The sequence below is a fragment of the Zootoca vivipara genome, chromosome 9 (assembly GCF_965207765.1).
Source record: "Zootoca vivipara chromosome 9, rZooViv2.hap1.1, whole genome shotgun sequence".
NCBI lineage: Eukaryota > Metazoa > Chordata > Lepidosauria > Squamata > Lacertidae > Zootoca > Zootoca vivipara.
The window spans coordinates 45,313,303-45,334,211 of NC_142592.1; the positions used below are offsets into that span (position 1 = coordinate 45,313,303).

The 20,909-nt window shown below is 45.9% G+C and overlaps 1 long non-coding RNA gene across 1 annotated transcript; it reads right to left on the reverse strand.

Annotated features, from left to right (window-relative positions):
* Positions 1–1,242: 1,242 nt before the first annotated feature.
* Positions 1,243–14,690, reverse strand: LOC148684625 (uncharacterized). The gene is made up of 3 exons (XR_015951736.1): positions 12,999–14,690; positions 11,484–12,049; positions 1,243–1,784 (listed from the first exon to the last, which is right to left on the reverse strand). It is a non-coding gene; the product is annotated as an uncharacterized LOC148684625 (long non-coding RNA).
* Between the last annotated feature and the right edge of the window lie 6,219 nt (positions 14,691–20,909).

The window sequence follows — 20,909 nt, forward strand, 5'->3', positions numbered from 1 at the left end:
GAAGCCAGAGTCTGGTTTTCCTTTTTGCCTTATGTTTCTACCCTCAGCTATTTGAAAAGGAATCATATTTCAAGCCATAATCTTATTGGGGGAAATGTTACACAGCAGAGTGAATAATTCATACCTTTAGGCTGGAACTACTCTAACCTTTTAGATCATAGTGGCTGTTTTCACCCGTGATTTAATGTAATGTAGATCCTCCCAGCTTCTCCCCTTCTGCTCTTCCCTTGTAAGTGTCTTGTTTTCAACCACATGGGGGGCTGCCTGCTTCCTTCATGTGGCCAGCCTCTTCACCTGCCACACTTTCTCTTTGGATTAGGAAGTAGCTTTGACCCTGAAAAACCAAATATGAAAGGCTCGTTACCACTCACTGCTATCTTCATAGACGCTTCTGCTGCAGACACATGTAGATTTTTTTATGAAGCGAACATTTTTTGTCCTTGGTTTTTGCACATAACCTTTATTGGCTCTTAGCATGCTCCTCTATGTACAGAGTCAAGATCTGAGGGGTTTGTTGGAGAGGGGGGGGAGTTTTGCCTACTTCCTTACAGCACAAGGCAATCAGAAAGAGTTTAAAGGAGTTCTCTTTCTTTGAGACAGCCCTAAATGCCCAGGCAGCAATGTTCCTACCAGAGTCCTCAAGGAGGCTGCCCAGCCAGCTTCAGGAAATGGTGCCAGGTGCCAGACTCTTCATTTTGTCCTTGACTGTTGCTACAGAGGTTTTGCTACGGGGATCAAATTTTGTAGGTGAAACTTTAAACAAAATGTTAGGTATTTGTTATTAAGGATTCTTTGGAACAGTTTGAAAGGGCATGGTAAAACAGTGCTAAATAACTGTCCTGTCAACATGAGGATTTACACTTGTGCAAATCAGCTCCCCCCCCCTCCTTCCGTCTGCATGCCTCGTAATCTGTTCTGGAAGATCGCCCAACCCTGTGGAGCAGATTTGTGGAGGGGGCTAGACAGATATCTAAAGGGCTGTCACATGGAATATGGAGGAAGCTTGTTTCCCCCTGCTCTGGAGGGGTAGGACTTGAACCAATGGAATCAAATTACAAGAAAGAAGATTCCGACTAAACGTCAAGAGGAACTTTCTGACAGCAAGAGCTGTTTGACAGTGGAAGGAACTCCCACACTAGGTGGTGGACTCTCCTTCCTTGGAGATTTCTAAGCAGAGGTTGGATGGCCATCTGTCATGGATTTTTTTAGTTGAGATTCCTGCATTGCAGGGGTTTGGACTAGATGACCCTTGGCGTCCCTTCCAACTCTACAATTCAATGAGTCTATGTGCAGGGGGAGGAGGAAAGTCCCATTGCACAAGTGTAAATCCTTGTGCAGATGGGACAATTACTTACTGCTGCATGGAATGCAAGCCATCGCGTCTTGCCTCCATAGAGTTTTCCCTCCAATGTCCACCTAACTACAATGCTCTCCCTTGTTGCAAAACATTGGAAGCCAAAGTAGGGTCTTGTCTCATTTCTGATTAAGGGTTGTCGATCGGTAACCCGGAGGTGATATCTGGAGAAAGTGAGCAGTCGTTCTTCTTCCTCTCATAGCGCTCTGACCAAGGGGCGTCCAGTGATACTGCCTGGTAGGATAAGATCAAAGAGTACTTTGTCAACACAGGGCATAGTTAAATGATGGAACTTTCTACCCAGTGGAGGCTGGTCCTTTTGAGCACTGGCCCAGCAGCCTCTGTCTGCCCTCACCTCCATCTGCCAGTCCAGACTGCAACCTTACTGTCAGCTTCCTCCTCTTTAGTCTCAGTATTGCCTCCTGCAGAACTGTGTAGGGAGGAGGATGGGGACAAAAGCAGAATTAGTTCTCTTTGGTTCTGCCCACCTCTGACCTCCCTGCTATCTGCTACACCAGTCTCAAGGGACACTTGCCGCTACTGTTGTTGCCATAAGCCAGTGATGGTGAACCTATGACACACGTGTCAGATGTGACACGCAGAGCCCTCACTGCTGTCCCCCCCCTTTGTTCTCCCGCTCCTCCTACAGCTTGTCTCCTGCTTGTCTCCGCTGTTGCTGGTAGCCAGAGATTGGTTTTTTAAACCTTTCTGTGCTGTTTTTTCTGGTGCTTTGGCAGATGATGATTGGGCGTGACAGCATTCGTTTTTTAACCTGTTCTGTGCTGGGGGGTTTTGGCGCTTTGGCAGACTGCATGTTAGTTCCAGACTGCAGTACTGCGTGTTAGTTCCAGCGAAGGTATTATTCGTCATTTATTTCTGTTCTCTTTCCGCCCAAAAAAGCGCAGCAGCTTTGGGGTGGGTGCACTGTGACAGGTATAGGGCTCTATTGAGCGATTTATGACTCAATTAGGAGCCACTTATGTCGCCCGGCACACTCTCGCTGCGTTTTCTGCTCCGTGGACCCGGGCTTGGTAGTTAGAATGCAGAGCTCATTCTCCTCCTTTCACGCACAGCGGTTGCCTGTATAGCCTTCGGATAAAAAGCCTTTCCTACGCTTCCTACGTTCTGTAGCACTCCTGCTAATGTGAATGCGGGATTGATCCCCTTCTGCCGGCACAAACCTCCAAGCCTTTGAGTTTGGTTCGTAACCACAGAAGATCATTTTCTTGGATCTTGGTCCCCCCCTTTCTGCGCTTCTGCTTTGGAATTAGAACCCACGCCTCACACCCAAAAGCCAAAAGCCACGCCTCACACCCAAAAGCCATACAACATGCACCCCCCCCCAAAAAGCTAAGCAACTTTTACACCCCCCAAAAAACCTCCAAAACTTTGGTCAGCAGCTCCCCCCGAAAAGCTCAACAACTCAGGGCACTTTGTGGTAAATAAGGGGTTTTTTGTTTGGTTTGGTTAAATAATTAGTTTTTGGTTTATTAAATAAATACAGTTATATATTACAATTATACATTTTTGTTATTTAAACTATAAATATCGCAAAATTATAGTTTTTTTTCTCAAAGTGACACACCACCCGAGTTATGCTCGGTTTTTGGGCGAATTTTGACACACCAAGTTCAAAAGGTTGCCCATCACTGCCATAAGCTGTGATGCTGGCTTTTGAAGGGCAGGTAAAGTATGCTGGCTACCAACTTAAAGCAAAGGGGAATAGGCAAATTCATGGAGCATAAAGGTTACTAGTCTTAACTATATAGTACTTCCAGGATCAGAGACATCGTGCTTCTGAATACCAGGTGTTGGTGAACATGAACAGGAAATCTGCTGCACTCACATCCCGCTTGTAGGATTCCCAAAGGCATCCATTTGGCCACTTCTGGAAGCAGGCTATCGGAACAGATTGGCTGTTGGTTTGATCTAGCAGGGCTTGTGTTCCTTCGATGGATCTAAATAAGGCTGCTTCCATAATTCATGGGACCTGATGCTCTTCCATGTCTGAGATCTGAAGAGTTTTCATCACAGCTTGAAACTGTTCTCTGCAACAATGAGGGATAGAAGCTTAGCTTCTCGAGACTTTTGATTCCGGCCCTGGGTGCCAAATTCCATGCTTGCACTATGCATAGTTGGAGCAGGGCACATTTCCTGCCTGTAGCAAAGGGAGGCATTGTCAGCGGCGAGCAGGAAATGTCTGCGAGGGGGAGCAGGCCTGGTATGTTTTCTACAGTGGTTAACTTCAGTGCCCTGCCATAAACACAGAACAGGAAAAAACAGCTGCAGGCACTGTGACTTTGCATTGTGTATTTAAGAGCCTGCATAAATTGGGCTGTTTTATCGCTTCCTTCCAAGGCTCTGGGGCCTGGGTGGTATCGAGTACAACAAGCTGGAGATTTACTGGCAACCCCTAATATGTGCATCAGTTTGTGACAGTCACAATTGCTGATTCTTTCTAATACAAAGTGGGGGGGGCGCCGGTGAGTATTTCAGCGAAGAAAGAGAGGGGCATGCATCTCCTCCTTCTCCAAATCACTAGCAGCTTTTAAAATGGCCTAAAAATCTCCTGAGGCTTTGGGTGCTTTTTGAGTTATGAATTGAAAATGTCAGAGAAGCAGAAGGGCAAAGATGCTACTGTTATGCAGCCAGCCCTGACTTAATTGCCTCTCTCTTTTTGCCTCTGCAGAAGGGAATTGCTGTGGGCCCTAGCTGATCACTGCAAGCAAGAGAAGGCCGCTCGCCTGCTCTTTGGCCTTCACATGTGCCACCCTTTTGTCAAATTCAGTTTTTTTTCAGAGCTTGGAAACAATTGACAACACACACACACAAATGCCCAGGTGTTGAAGAATGTCTAGACCTGGCTGGTACTTAAAAACTTGTAAAATTGTTGCCAGGTGCAGTCTCTTGGGGAAGAAAACTCAGAGGGGCCACCACTGAAAAGGCCTTTGTAGTCATGCTGCACTGCTAGGAAGGAAGGCACTTAAAGCAGCATCTCGACAGAAGTTCTCATGACACGCCATGCATCTAAAGCACATGGCTCCCCCACAAAGAATCATGGAAACTGCCGTTCGTTAAGGGTGCCGAGAATTACAGCTTTGTGAGAGGATGGGACTGTGTGCAACCCTGCAATGGACCTCTGGCTTCCATGGCACAGGGAGGGTGGGCGACCCGTGGGGCTGGATGCGCACGGATAAACAAATACCTGTATGCATACCTAAGCCCTCAGGTTTCTGGAAACCAGGGGGGTGGGGAAGTCTTAAATGAGAGGCAGGGACAGCAACACACTGCGCAAATACATCCCGGGAAACTGCCTGCTGCTTTGGATAGAAAACACAGGGGTAAGGCTGTTTCTCGAGATGTCCTGTTCTCCCTCCACCCCCTTTTAGTTGCATTGCTGCTTCTCTGTCCAGCTTAGCTTAAGACACGTCATCACCCACTTCTAATAGCCATCTCAGGTGACCAGTGCAGAAAGGCCTGGAGCCAAAGAGGTCCTCTGAGAAAGAAGTGTTGGCAGGTTTGGGGGAACCCTGAGGTTTGCAGAAGTGCTAAAAATATTTAGGGGGAAGGGAATCGTAAGTGCGGGGCGGGGAGAGAGAGACTTAAAAACAGCCCCATGGGGACAGTATTCTCAGTGAGCCCAGAATGCAAGCATACCGTTGGGAATGGGATTGAAAATGAGCAAGGAGGAAAGACAGGGTGGAGTGCCCCGGAAAGGGGCGTGGCTGGCTGGCAGCCACACTGCAACACTTTGTTACAGATCCCACTTGGATACCTATAAAATACTCAGGTTTGAAGTAGCTAGCAACCCTTTAGCACTCTCTTGGTTTGGGGGGCTGTGGGGCGGGATGTGTGAGAAAGGCATTCTTTATGCCTTCCTCACTCCTGTAACTTTTCTCTCCCCTCCTCAAAGTCTACAGAAGTACTCCTTTTCCAGGTTGTCTGGAACAGGAACGCGCTCTCCTCTTAGGCACTGGGGATGCACCGCAACATTTAGTTGCAGGTCCCGCTTGCATTGTTCCCGTCTTGTCTTACTAAAAAGGGCAGTGTGCCTCTTTTGCAGAAAACGCTTTGCTCTGCTTCAGTGATCGCAATTTATGTACCACGGCACTACTGACTTCGAAACCTGTTCCTAAAATAGCTGACGGAAGAATGTTCCTGTCTCGCTTATTTTTATATACACATATTTTTTACCTTGACTGCCAGCCGTGGTGTTTTAACAGGTCACACGCCTACCTGACTATGCCTGAGATTGTACAGCCCAGTGGTTAGAGCAGCAGGCTGTGAAATCACATAAAAGCAAGCTGCAACAAGATGTTGCGGAGTGGATTGTTCCCATTGGGGGTTCCAGATACCCAGCCCTGCCTTCCCCCAGGATGTGTAATTCCATCCCCTCACCCCAAACAATGAGTTGGCATTCTGTGGTCACCCCCCCCCAAAAAAAACTTAGTTTGTATTTCTGCAAATCTTGAGGTTCCTTCAAACCTGCCGATCCATCCCTTTGTTTGTGTTAATGGTATTATTTTGGCTATGTAAGGATCTGCACCCAAGAGAAGTGGGTTTGCTCTTAGAAGGATGTTTTGGAGACCTTGGGGTTTAAAATCTGAAGCTGAGCTAGCTGATGGTACTTTTGATTTTTCTTCCTTTATATTTTTGATGTTTGTTATTGCTATGTTTGCATTTAGGAACTTTATAATGTACCTGTCATGGCCTCTGGCTAGCACAATGATCTTATTAGTAGGATGTCCAGCCCTGATTGTCCTTGGCTGGTGGTTAGTCTCTTTACAAGACTACTTCGAATCATAGAATTGTATAATTTGAAGGGACCTCCAGGGTCATCTAGTCCAACCCCCTACAATGCAAGTATCTTTGCCCAGCGTGGGGCTCAAGCCCATGACCCTGAGTCTCATGCTCTACCATCTGAGCTATCTCTCTTCTAGCTCTCCTCCACCTTGTCCAAGTTTTGAGTAGTTATTGCCTAGGTGCAAGTTGCCCCTATAAGCTGGACATTACACAGTATTTATACACTAGAAGCTTGCTATCTAAGGGTTTATCCACACTTACCTTTCCTCTGCTCTTTCCAGGCACAGTCCACAATTTAAAGCTCTGTGTCTGAGCTCCCTTTCTTTATGCTCCAGAGCTTTCCCTGTGAAAATCCACTCTTTAAAGCTCAGTTGGAGCAAACAACAATCTCTGGAAAAACCAAAATGACATTTGCTCTGATTCAGCTTTAAAGAGCAGCTTTTTGCAGGGAGAGCTCTGTGCAAAAAAAAAACCTCCTCTGCTCAGACACGGAGCATTAAAGCCCTGACCTCTGCCTGGAAACGGCAAGGCAAAAGGTAAGTGTGGAAAAGCCCTGGGTGTTATGGGCAGGATCTCACTGTTCATAGCAATTTAACCTAGGATTAGTAACTTCTTTAGGGTAGTGAAGGTTCATATAACACCTAAGTAGTCATATAGTCTTGCTTTTGGGGGCGGGGGCAGGGGAAAACCTACCAAAAACAAATGCAGCATTTTTGGTTCTTTCCATTGGCCTTGTTCACAGCCATCAGTATGTGTATACTGTATATAGAATCCAAAATGAGTTGCTTTATTAAGTTTTACTGTACCTATGGAAACTTAACAGACTGGTTTTCTCTTATGATGGCAGTCCTTCAGAACCAATGAATCCCCAAAGGACCAGAAGAGGATACGTTTTGCCAGTAATCTTTGCTTGGTGGACTAGCACATCCAAAATATTTTGAGAGAGGTATTCAGTTTAAATATGCATTATTAACTGCAGCACAGTACAACACCTTCATCAGCCTGGCGCCCTCTATATGTTTTGGACTACAATTCCCATCAGCTGCAGCCACCATGACCATGCTAGGAGTTGTAGCCAAACTCATCTGGAAAGCACCTGGTTAATTGGGGTTGCAATATGATCACGGACCTGCAGCTACTGAAGGCAGCGCCTCTCATTCGTAGGATGCTCCTAAGTGCTTGCCTGGATTTGTTTTGCCAAATGATTGGGCATAGGCCATGTATTACATTTGCATATGGTGAAATGGGTTTACGAGAAGTTCCTGCAACACCCCAGTGCTTAGGCTTGGCACGTAATGAAATCCCTGTCCAGGAGCTACTTCTGCATGGGAAATAAAGGCTTGACCCACATACAGGTTTCTGTAGCGCTGGTTACGTATGCCCACTTGTGTCTAGACACAAGCCAAGATTGCACATTCCCAATATAGGTATTGGTATACATGATGCAAAATATGTGTGTTGCGTAAATGGCATAGGCACATCTTATTCCAATTAACATTAGCGTTAAGAGTCTGAGAATGGCTGGCTTTTGTCTTTCCAAAGGGTGGTCCTCTTTTTCAGAGGTGGGGAACCTGCCGTCCTCTAGTTGTTTTTGGACTCCAAAGCCCATCAGTCACAACCTGAATGGCCAATGGGCAGGAATTATGGGAGTTGCAGTCCAGCAGAATCTGGAGGGCCCCAGGTTCTTCATGCCTGCTCTGTTCCATTCTCATTTGCAGCACACATCTGTGCCATCCTTCGCCTGCAAATCTTTTAAAATCCTGTTCTTCACCCCAACCCCTCGTCTATAAACATCTTATATGTGTGTTTTTTTAAAAAAAAAAATCTAAACAAAACCATATTTAGTCTGAAGAAACGTTTCATGTAAGAAAAGCTCACACCCAGGAAACTGATTTGTAAAAACGTTACGAGAGACATTGCATACATTTTTGTAAATCAAGAAAATCTTTAATAAAAAAGAAAGAAAAAAGAAAAGCTCACACCCCTCACCAGGGGTTTGATGATAAGGAAAGCTCTGGTAAATAGACCTTCTGTGTGAAACAATACCCTCAGACACAGAGGTATCAAATACAGTGGTACCTCTGGTTGCGTCCGCTTCAGGTTGCGTCTTTTCAAGTTAAGAACGCGGCAAGTGTTTACTTCCGTGTTTTGCCACATGCGCAGAAGCGTTCTGCGCGATTTGCGCATGCGCAGACTTTTCGGGGTGCGAACGGCACTCCGGAACGGATCGTGTCCGCAACCAGAGGTATCGGAAACATCGTGGCATTTGGGGATGGGAGTAGACAACAAATGATTTTGCAAGCTTAACTGTTGTAATGGCCGGTGCCAACTGGCAGATGTTTGCGAAACACTTTGAACTGGGAGGGAGGGTGCTGTAGAAATTAATTGCACCTTAAATAGTTGGCTACTAAATCTTTCCTGCAGCAGTCTTATGAAGTACTTTTTCAGCCTCATGGGAGGATCTCAACATCTCCCCCTAAGGCAGTGACTAACGCTGGATAAACTATGCTCTGCAGGAGGCTAAGAGCTCACTCAGGGTTAATGCAGAAAATCACCCCCCTGGCTGCTTAGAGAAACATGTCTGAAAGATGAGAATACATCTCCAAAGAGGCAGGGCAGAGTAACCACATCCTCCTCTCTGAGGCTGAAATATTCCGCTTCACTGTTAACTCAGCAGGGAACAAAGAAGATTAACCAGAATGTAAACTGCTGGGTGTTTTTTTTTTCTTTTCTTCCAAAAGTCAGACACACATGCAGGAAAGTCCTTGTCGTCCTTCAAGCCCTGCAGGTGTCTGGTTTAGTAGCTCCAGAAACAAGAAGAGCTATTGTTCAGTGTTTATAATTAAACAGCTTTTTGGCAATGGACAGGAAGCCTCCCCCCACCCCACCCCCACCCCGCATCCACAACACGCTCTATAGCTCTCCACATTTTCCTTCTTTCCCTGGGGATATTAATCCCTAATCACAAGTCTTAGAGTGACATACAGTACTTTAACTTGTTTCGAGCTTTGGTAGTGTAGATGCGAGCTTTGCTTCTTTCAAGTAGAGTAGATGCTTGTGAGCGAGAGACATGGGAGGAAGGCAATGCTAGCAGGAAGAGGCTGCTTAGAAGCCTAGGCAGAACCAAAAGAGTTGGGAGGCATGGCTTACAGCTGGGGTCACCAACATGGCATCTGTGGACACCACAATACCCTCAGACACCATCCTTGCAAGTCTGCCCTGTGCCCTGCTCCTTCCAGTTTTACTTTTAATGTTTGTTGTCGTTGTTTGGGTTACCCAATTTTCTTTTTTGGGGGGGTGGTCTGGCTTCATTTGTCTGGCTTTCATTGGTTTTGCCTAGTTTCCTATTGGGACAGAAGGAGGTTTTGAGCATTGGCAGTTTTCCTTCTGTAAAAGGCATATTTTTGTGGTGCCCGTAGCAATTTATTAGACTTCCCTTGATTCCTGTGTTGTAGGGGGCTGGATTAGATAACTCTCGCAATCCCTTCCAGCTCTACCATTCTAAAAAGGACTGGGGGTGGCTGGGGCTCTGGAAACATTAGGCCTGGAAGCGCCAACACATTTTTGGTGCAGGGGAGAAGGGGTTCTGTTTTAAATATCACAAGGAGCTAGGCCCAGCCCTGCCATTGGGCACCATGTGCCAACTGCCTTAGGGAGCAGATACTGTTGAGCAGGAAGCAGTATTGAAGGGTAGGAGGCCAGAGCTGTGTGCTACACATTATTATTATTATTATTATTATTATTATTATTATTATTAGTTATTTCTACCTCGCCCATCTGGCTGGGTTTCCCCAGCCACTCTGGGCAGCTTTCAACAGAACATTAAAAACAGAATAAAACTTCAAACATTAAAAACTTCCCTAAACAGGGGTGCCCTCAGATGTCTTCTAAAAGTCAGGTAGTTTATTTCCTTGACATCTGGTGGGAGGGCGTTCCACAGGGCAGGTGCCACTACCAAGAAGGCCCTCTGCCTGGTTCTCTGTAACCACTTCTCGCAGCGAGGGAAGTGCCAGAAGGACCTCTGCACTGGACCTCATTGTCCAGGCTGAACAATGGGGGTGGAGATGCTCCTTCAGGTATGCTGGGCCAAGGCCTGCAGCCCCTGAGCTATTTACCACCAGCACTGACTCACTTGTGGTTCTTCATGCATGGAGGGACCAAGAGTAGGGCGCTTGCTGTGGGGGGTCATGTCAGGGGGAGGCCTTATTACATTCATATCCCAACTTTCCTCCAAGGAACTCAAGGTGCTGACCATGGTTCTCCACCTCTTTTTATCCTCACAGCAGGAAGGTTAGGGTGAGGTCTCCCTGTGAGTTTCATGGGTGAGTAAGGATTTGAAACCTGCTCTCCCAGCTCCTCATCCAGCACTCTAACCACTACACCGCACTGCCTCATCGCAACACCAGTGAAGCTCTGCAGGCAGCAGCAGCTGTACCATGGATCTCCCCTGCTCAGAAAGGTAGCTTTGACATATCAGGTAAGGATGATCTCAGTAGTAAAAGCAAATTTCATGAGGTTGGAGCCGCTACAGACAAGCAATTCCTGTCCTGCATTTCAGACCACTTCACACATCTTTCAGTGCAATCATATGGCCCAGCTAAGACGGCTGCTGCCGCTATGTTGGGCCTATCGAGCACTGATGTAAAGTTAGTAGGGCACTTACGCTTTCCTAGCAGTGAAATCAAACCTAGCCACAATGGAAGCTATACTGTCATGCATGATTCACAGCAGCGCTCACCGGTGACACAGACAATGTTCATAAAACTACAGACAACGGGATTCTGTGATCGTAAGAGTTATTGTGCAAGAGAAAGGGATGGAGGGCACACAGACAAGGGAGGATGGGCTCTGCAAAATCAAGATTGGAGGAGGAGACACTTTTGTCTGGCTGTTACCTGAGCGGGAATGAGCAATGGAATGGGAAACTGGAAACGTGGATTTAAGTGCCAGCCTGAGAAATGCTCAGGTAACCTCCAGTTGACTAAGCCTAAGGATTCCTGCCAACTATTAAATTTTTAGAACAGAAAAGAGAGAGCTTTTTGCATGGTTACTTGATTATCTAGAATACTTTCATTTAACCTCCACCTAAATGTGGAGTTTTCTTCTCCTTTTAACTCTAATAACATTGGATTGTGATGTGATAAAGTCTTTGGTAGTATTTCAGTTCTTTTTATTCTCAGTATTAACTCATCTGATATCCATATCGAGTCAGATTGATTTGGCTCTGAATAATGGGTGTATTCTCTTTCAAATGGGTGTCTAAATCGCCAAACATCAGTCAATTTTAAATTCCCCACCAGATTGAAAAAAGTCAGAGATAGTCTACCTTCTTTTGAGTCCGTTTTCTTATTGTCCTATCCATTTCTAATGAAACTACCACGTCCAGTTTGAGAGTTGTAGTCCAAAACTTCTGGAGAGGCACCAGGTTGGCAAAGGCTGCAGATGTAAGTGGATTTGGAGCTTCTGTAAATTAAGTTCATGGCTAGCTGGGGGTCTCACTGCCTTTGTGCTTTGCAAGAAGTCCTGCTGACCAGGCCCAGAAAATCCTGCTGGGACCTCATAGCTTAGAGAAAGGCCTGGTAGAAAGAACCAGGGTTTGCTCTTCTCCTTGGAAAGTCAGGCTATATACTTACACCTCTATATTAGCATAGGCACATTTTAGGTGCACAGAGTCTTTATAAGTATTGAGCAACACCCCTGCATGGTATGCCTTGCGTGTCTGGAAAGTCCTTGCCTGGGTATCTATAGCAGAGCAGAACTGAAAACAGCTTCAAAGCATTTCTGGTGTTCCAAGACACTTAAAAATGCCTTAAGTCTCCAAATATGTTTCCAAGTAGCAACTGCAAACTTTGCGGTAGGAGGATGAACTCAGACTGTGGGAAACAAGAGACCCTGCAAAAAAAAGAAAAGAAGAAGTTTCCCTGGAGTGTATTGATGGACACATCACCAAGCTGGAGAGTGGACCTTCCTTCTCCTCTAGTGTAAGCTGGTTTTGCTGTTCTTTAAGAGGAGGGGGAGGGGACAGGAAGTCCTTTCTGCTCACAGTCCACTAATTAGGCAGGAATGTTATCTCCATTGCAGATGTTGACTCTGACATCCCCCTAACCTCCTGGCAACAAAATGAAAATTAAACTAAAGCAACAGCAGTAAGAAGAGACACTGGGGAGAGGCAGGGGAGGAAATGTCTTCTGTGAAGGTTGGGAATAAAAAGGAACTGCGGCCCCATGACAATTCTTGAGCCACAGAACTAGATGGGATTGGCTGCAGTTTCGGATGCTCTTCCTCATGTTCCTGCTGCCCTCAACATCAGCACCACCAAAGATGGGGAGGGGGCAGCAGATATTCTTTCAGGGATGGGAACCCTGGTTTAAAGTTACTCCGCTAGGACAAAACCCAACCAAAAGCAGTGGGAACCAGAAATGGCATTGTCTGCTCTGCTTGTGTGTGCTGGGCTTGTGTGGAGAAGCCCTCCTACAAAGTAGCTAGAGGCAACCTTGGCATCTTGCTCTGGGAAGGGTGGGGCTCAAGGCTCGCCTTACTAGTGTGAAGCAATTGCTCTGGCGTATTTCAGAAGAGTCTTCCACCCTTTTCCTGCAGCGAGCCTCCATGGTTGGGTTTATTAAAATGAATGAGTGGGAAGGGGGTTATTTTGAGATTTTGCTTCCAGCGCCAAACATGTGTAAGGGCCAAAAGAGGCATGACGTTGAATGCAGCACTACGTTTAACATGCAAGCTTTTTTTTTAAAAAAAAGCAAATTCCATCAGCTGTACCCTCAATTCCATCTGAACTAATAATTAACAGGATCTCAGAGCAAGCACCATGGATGAATTTAACACTTACCACCCCACTCTGTTCATCTTAATTATCTTAATTAGCTGGTGTTATTTGCAAAGATGCATTTCACATCACAATAGTTGAGTCCTGAGATTGTACTGCTAAGAGTAGTGGTGGCTTTTTGTACTTCAGCTGCTGCAAAAGGAGGTTGTTGTTGTTGTTGTTGTTGTTGTTAATACCCTGCTCATCTGGCTGGGTTGCCCCAGCTACTCTGGGTGACTCCTAACACATACAAAAACATAACAAAACACCAAACATTAAAAACTTTCCCATACAGGTCCACCTTCAGATGTCTTCTAAAAGCTGTATAGTTATTTATCTCCTTGACATCTGATGGGAGCGCATTCCACAGGGAGGGCACCACAACAGCAACTTGCTGTTCAATAGCAGAAGTCTTTCTCATTATTGTTCAGTGACATGGACTGCAAGAAGATCAAACCTATCCATTCTGAAGGAAATCAGTCCTGAGTGCTCACTGGAAGGACAGATCGTGAAGCTGAGGCTCCAATACTTTGGCCACCTCATGAGAAGAGAAGAATCCTTGGAAAAGACCCTGATGTTGGGAAAGATTGAGGGCACAAGGAGAAGGGGACGACAGAGGATGAGATGGCTGGACAGTGTTCTCGAAGCTACGAACATGAGTTTGACCAAACTGCGGGAGGCAGTGGAAGACAGGAGTGCCTGGCGTGCTCTGGTCCATGGGGTCACGAAGAGTCGGACACGACTAAACGACTAAACAACAACGACATACACCAGTGGTTCCAAACCACTCTTAAGAGATTCAGAGAAACCCTTTTAATTCATTTCTTTTTTTTCTTAAGCTCTGCTGTTACCATGGACTTCAACACTCAATGTCTTGGATTCTTTCTTTCACACTGAGGCCATTTTTAAAGCATTTGATTAGTCTATTAGTCTACTGTACTTATTTTTCTGCATGCTTTGAAAGGTTGTGCTTCACAGCTGTGGGATGAGAGCAGCAAAGGCCTGTTACAGGTATACAAAAGCTGTGATGTCTGTCATCTCTCCCCACTAGCTGGAAGCAAGGTTTATATACTATTTCAAGGTTGCAGGAGCATAATCATAACTGGCAGATGAGTAATGTAAAAGCTACCTGACCAGACCTAAGCTTAAATGTAAACATCTCTGCGGGGACACAAAAGGAAACTGGATCTGTGGCTGCCCAGCTGCAGAGCTGCTTGAGCTGAGATAACATAGACAAAGCCACACAGGCATTTATTCTTGCATATCCAGAATGTGTTCACACAGCTTCAAACAGGACCACCCCTTAAAAAACCTTTACATACTTCATATGCTCTGCAACTCAAGGCAAAACACTGGGTGGGATGCACTTGTAGGGCTGCCTGGTTTTGAGCTGGCCTTGCTAGCTTTAACAGGAGTGGGATCTGCAGCAATTAGCAGGCAATAAGTGTTTTTAGAGCCAGGCCAAGAAAATCCTCTATTTCTGCATGCCAAACTGTTAAAAGAACAGGAGCAGAGCAGGTTGAGTTTTAATTGTCAATTGCCAATGGACTTGTGCCCTAATTAGTATTTGGAGGGGGGTGCAGAGAGAACTGATGGATGTGCTTTGCTTCATGCTCAGGCTTTAAGTGATTGTCATATTTATGACCAGGAAGGGATTTTCTAACAAGTTAAGGCTAAGTACTATGGTGTTTTTTTAAATACAGCTTATATGTTATTGAAGCTATGCGCTTGTGGTACTGTTCATTATTGCCCAATAGTAAAGGTAAAGGTAAAGGGGCCCCTGACCATCAGGTCCAGTCGTGTCCGACTCTGGGGTTGCGGCACTCATCTCGCTCTATAAGCCGAGGGAGCCGGTGTTTGTCTGCAGACAGCTTCCGGGTCATGTGGCCAGCATGACAAAGCTGCTTCTGGCGAACCAGAGAAGTGCATGGAAACGCCGTTTACCTTCCCACTGTAGCGGTTCCTATTTATCTACTTGCAGTTTGACGTGCTTTCGAACTGCTAGGTGGGCAGGAGCTGGGACCGAGCAACGGGAGCTCACGCTGTTGCAGGGATTCGAACCGCCGACCTTCTGATCAGCAAGCCCTAGACTCTGTGGTTTAACCCACAGCGCCACCTGGGTCCCTCTATTGCCCAATAGTCTTTACCCTTAAATACGACAGTGTTTTGACTTTAAAAAAACTAACAATTTAGAGCAAATTCTTCAGATTCCGGAGCTTCTGCTTAAACCTGAACCCAGAGAGGCTTACATTTGAGGAAACATGTTTAGAAACATATGACATGAAATTTCTTGTGGAGTTGCTCTTGCAGGCAAGATTCCACTTCATTAATTGCATCTGATGAAGCAAGACCTTGTCTACAAAATCTCATACTACTAAAAATGTGTTTCCTATTAAGGCTGTTTTGTTTTGCTCTGGCAGGCTAACAGCAATAGTCTTTTGAATTGTGTTGTTCAATCGTTGGGAGCCCTGATACAAAAGGACTTCAGGGAAGAGTGGTTTGACTTGCTAACCTTCTACCTCCTTTCGGCTCTAGGAGTCTTGCCAGTTATCTCCCAAAAAAAGTAAATGGCAAAAATGAAGGACATTCTGAGGGAGGTGGGAGTGTTTAGAAATAAATAGTAGTAGTCATTATATTCCAAGAGCTGGACTTTCCAATTGGCTTCTTGACCCTATTGGCTTTGTTGTTAATCCCACTGACTTCAATGGATTGCAACACTGTATTGAAGTGGGGCTTTGTCCCTAAATATGTTTTCATGCCAGGACTCAAACCTGGAAAATATTAAGTATGTGTATCCTTATACTGCAATATTTTAACAACCTGGAAAATAGACCGGTCATCATCCCTGTTACAGATGGGATGCTGAGAGAGTGCAACTTACTTCTACTATCAAATGAGTCAGGTGCTTTCCCACCATGCAGCGAATTTACCTGTCTCTGAGCATATGCAAAGCGCCTTTTGCTTGCCGCTGAGGGAATCCAATCAGCCCCACTCCACCCGCTTTGAGAAAGCCAGAAACACAGAGCAGGAGTTGTACGATCCTTGCAACCAAAATTAAACTTTCCAAAGAGCTGTGATGTTCTTGGGTGGGTTAACAGGAGGGCAGGCAACAACTCTTGAAACTCCGAGTACCAGAACTGCTGCCCCCTCCAGACATTGTTGGCTACAGCTCCCATCATCCCCAAACGACGACCATGCTGGCTGGGTCTGATGGGAGTTGGCATCCTCAACATCTGGAGGGCCACCCTTGCCCACCTCTGGGTGAACATGTGGCTGATCTATGCCTCTTCCCCGCCCTTCCCTTCGGCAGTCATTAGTGCAAGCAAAGTACAGCTTCCTTGCTTTGTGTTGTAATCTCCGATGGCAACCAGATCTCGCCCTAAGGTTTTTTGTTTTTTTAAATAATATAATTTTCTGGCGAAGACTCTTTCTCCCTCAAGGAGAGGGTGATCTACCCCACCCCACCTCTGACTCCAGTTGCATCAACAACGCCAGCGCATCCGGTGGCGCTTTGCGGCAAGGTAGGGGTAAAGGTGGCCACGGGGTGGGTGGGTGGGTGAGCAGGGCCGGATTTAGGTTTGATGAGGCCCTAAGCTACTGAAAGTAATGGGGCCCTTTATATGTGCGGCTGTCCTTTTGTCAACAAAAAATTGTCACTGGTTTTTTTTTGTGTTGAACATATGCTATATGGTAATTTATGGACCTAATAGGTACCTAAAGCCATTTGCCACTATTGCTGTATGTAGGTTTTATTTGTTTTTTATCTTATATTTTGGAAATGTACATCCAGGTCTTCCCCTTTAATTTCCCGGGGGGGGGGGAATCCGCAAAAGAGTGGGGCCCTAAGCTATAGCTTGGTTAGTTAGCTTATACGTAAATCCGGCACACTCGCAGTGTGTGAGTCAGGTGGGCGCCTCTCGTCGCAGCTGGATTTGAGAGAGGGATTTTCCCAAGGAAACGAGGTCAGTGGGTTTTCTCTCGGGCCGGACAGGCGCGGGGCTCGGGAGCGCGCGCGCCTGCCTCCCTCCCTCCCTCGAGGCGCCGCCCTCTTCCCAGAGCGAGAGCGCGTCCTGCCGGTCTCCCTCGCCTTGCCCATATAAGGCCGCGATTGTCACAACGCACCATAAATAGTGCGGCGATGTTGTCATCACCTGCCTGCTCGCGCTGGGTTTGTTCAGGGCACCTTTCCAGCCGAGCCAGATCCCGCCTGCCTGCAGTTAGCAATTCTCGCGCGCGCTCGATTCTCTATTACCCCACCACCACCACCTCTTTTTTTCCTCCAGTTCGTCTCCGAGCGGCGTGTCTCTGCACATCTTCCTGGCCGAGAGGGAGGCCCCACACGCGAGCTGCGCGGCTCCTCCTCGCCCCGCAGAGAAGGAAGGGGCGGGAGGCGCGACTTTATTTCGCATTTGTTTGTTTTCCGCGCGATTTATACGCCGCTTGCAGCGCGGTTTGCAAAAAAAGATAAAACCACGGGGCGGGGGGGAATTGCAGGACGTTAAAACATACCAAAATACTAGAAGAGGTCAAAATCCACACCAGCTTGAGTAAACACCACACGCCTGCCAGATATCAATAGGCAGAGGGGAGACTGGGGAGTTGCTTTTATTTACATCGTATGGCGCTTGATGCTCTCTTGGGTGGTGAATGAAAATCGCATTAAGAAATAAAAGCAATAGCAAGAGAAGAAATCTTAAAGCCAACAGCACTATAAACCATAACCCAACCCACCCCAGCATTCGAAAGTAATCTTATTTGTTAAACGTTTAATACAATAAATCAATTAATTAAATCAATGGGGGGAGAAAAGTACTCAACTAAAGATGCAACAGAAGCTTCCTTATACTGAGTCCTTTGGCCCATCTTGTGCAGTACAGTACAGTGTTGTATTCCAACAGGGGTGGGGACCTTCCACATTCACGCATGGTCAGTTTTCTGGGGGCCGCATGCAAGTGGTAGGCAGGGCCAGAAGCAAAACAGTGGGTGCAGAGCAGTCAAAGAGGCAAAAATCTGTGGACCGACGGGTCTTATCCATGTACAGTGGGCTGCATTCCAGCCAGGTGAGTGGCAGAGGTTTCTGTATACACGTACTTACACACCTGAAGAAGCAAGAGGTATCACAGTTCAAGGACACATTCCAGCCAGGTGAAAGCATTAGAACTGTAGAGTTGGAAGATGACTCTCTTAGGGGAACGAAACCATCACCACATACAAAGTCCTTTCTGTCTAGAACTTGCTAGCCAAATTTTTAAAAATCAGAAATGCCCTTCCCACATCTCCTTGCACCCTCACCCAAGGAAATCTTAAGAGGGCTTGCTAAAAATTGGAAGGAGCAACTTTGGTTTGTGCAACAGTAAAATGATGTGAGATGAAGCTATTGGTTTCAGGATTTCAACTCTTGAATAACAGCCTGGTCTCAGTAGTTTTGAGAACATAAATATGGTGATAGAGACTAGTCAGACTAGGACTAGAGAGACCCAAGTTCAAATTCCCACTCAGCCATGAAACTCCCTGCTGACGTTATCCAGTCGCTATCTTTCAGTCTGACTCACCTCACAGGATTGTTATGGGGATAAAATTGGATGGGGAGAGAGGTACAATGTTTTGACCTCTTGGGAGGAAAGGTGGAATGCCAATGTAACAATAAGCAGGCCAAGATCTAGCCAAGCAGAACCTGTATTTTCTTAAGGAACAAAAGGTTCTTAACTCAAATGGCTTGGCAAGCACATTCACCTGAGTCTTCTATTTTAGCCTGCGCTGGCCTTGTGCAATGCCGTTTCTAGACATATAAAGATACCTTCATTCACACAGGGATGTCAAAATGGTCAGGGTACACCAAGCGTGCCAAAACAAACAAGTACTACAATGGAAGGATTATACCGTAGGAGCTCCACTCTCTCATGCCTGAATAAGCCTTTCTTCGGAGGATAGGGGATTTTCAGCGGCAACCAAAAAAACCTATCTAAGAGATGAGGCAACAGAATAAATTTAATGAGACATTATGGAGGAGAGCCTGCAGTGGTGCTGTCAGGACAGGTCCTGGGGGAAATAAGAACATAAGAGCATGGCTGGATTAGGCCAGCAGTGACCCATCTAGTCGAGCATCCTGTTCTCACAGTGGCCAATCAGATGCCTCTGGGAACCCCGAAAGCAGGACCTAAGTGCATCAGTACTATTCCCATTTGTGATTCCTGGTCCACAAAAGGACTGGTTATCTGATTCCATGACACTAAGTTTACTTAGGAGTCTCTTGTGAAGTACTTTGTCAATAGCTTTTCGAAAGTCCGAGTATGCTGCCTACGTCAACCTCTGTCTTTATGCTTGTTTACACTCTCAAAGAACTCTATTAGAGTTGCTGGTTCCTCTTCAGCAAGACTTGTTCTTCTGTATGCCCAGCAATTTTCTCTTTAACAATGCTTTCCACTAGTTTTCCTAGAACAGACATTAAGCTCACATGCCTCTCGTTTCCAAGGTCTTCCTCCGGATCCCTTTTTAAAAATTTGTATTACATTGGCTACTTACTAGTCCTCAGGTACAGAGTCTGATCTTAAGGGCAAGTTGCATATTTTAACTAGGGCTGCACTTAGTATAATGACTCAGAGGACTGGGAATTACAGCAGAGCTGGCTTTCCACAGTTTAAAGTACGTAAAGAAGTAACACAAAAAGTAATCTAAAGAGAGGAAAGAGATAAGGCCTTAAGCCTAGAGCCAAAAATTCCCTAACTTCACCAGTGAGAGACTAGGTCTCCCCCTTAGATTCCTGGAAGGGGGGGTGGGATTTCCTAACAGGAACGTGCCTGTTTTGCAAAGTTCAAACTATATTTCATTGTGTATATCTCTTTGTATGGAACTTGCACTCACATTTGTTGTTGTTTAGTCGTTTAGTCATGTCCGACTCTTCGTGACCCCATGGACCAGAGCACGCCAGGCACTCCTGTCTTCCACTGCCTCCCGCAGTTTGGTCAAACTCATGTTTGTAGCTTCAAGAACACTGTCCAGCCATCTCGTCCTCTGTCGTCCCCTTCTCCTTGTGCCCTCCATCTTTCCCAACATCAGGGTCTTTTCCAGGGAGTCTTCTCATGCTGTGGCCAAAGTATTGTAGCCTCAGCTTCAGGATCTATCCTTCCAGTGAGCACTCGGGGCTGATTTCCTTCAGAATGGATAGGTTTGATCTTCTTGCAGTCCATGGGACTCTCAAGAGTCTCCTCCAGCACCATAATTCAAAAACATCCATTCTTCGGCGATCAGCCTTCTTTATGGTCCAGCTCTCACTTCCATACATCACTACTGTACTGGGAAAACCATAGCTTTAACTATACGGACCTTTGTCGGCAAGGTGATGTCTCTGCTTTTTAAGATGCTGTCTAGGTTTGTCATTGCTTTTCTCCCAAGAAGCAGGCGTCTTTTAATTTTGTGACTGCTGTCACCATCTGCAGTGATCAAATGCACTCACATTTATCCATACTTAAAAAAATTGTTTTTAAGAAGTCATGTGGATGTTTGCTTTGTGATTGGTTTTAAAACAAATTCTGATTGTGTCCCAGTGCCAGGGTTATATTCACAGTCTGTTGTTTGCATGTTGGAGAAGGCACCCCCCACCATTGCACTTTTTGGAATACTAACGAGATGGTGAAGGAAGCTAATAAAATACTATTTACAAGCCATACATTACAAATTATCTGCAATGGGGTATTCTCCAGTTAGACCTACATTTACTGCAGTGTGTGAATGGGGGCACAAATTCTTCCTTTGCCACAAGGATGCCCAAAATGTATCTTTGTGAAACAGATACTTCCTGCATTTCCACACAATGCAGTCATCATTCATTTTACTATATGTGGTTATCTCCCTTCAGGAAAAGTATGAAATGCTATGGCATGTAAGTGCACCTGCTCATTTGATGGTGTGGCACGACAGAAGACATCAAAAAATATA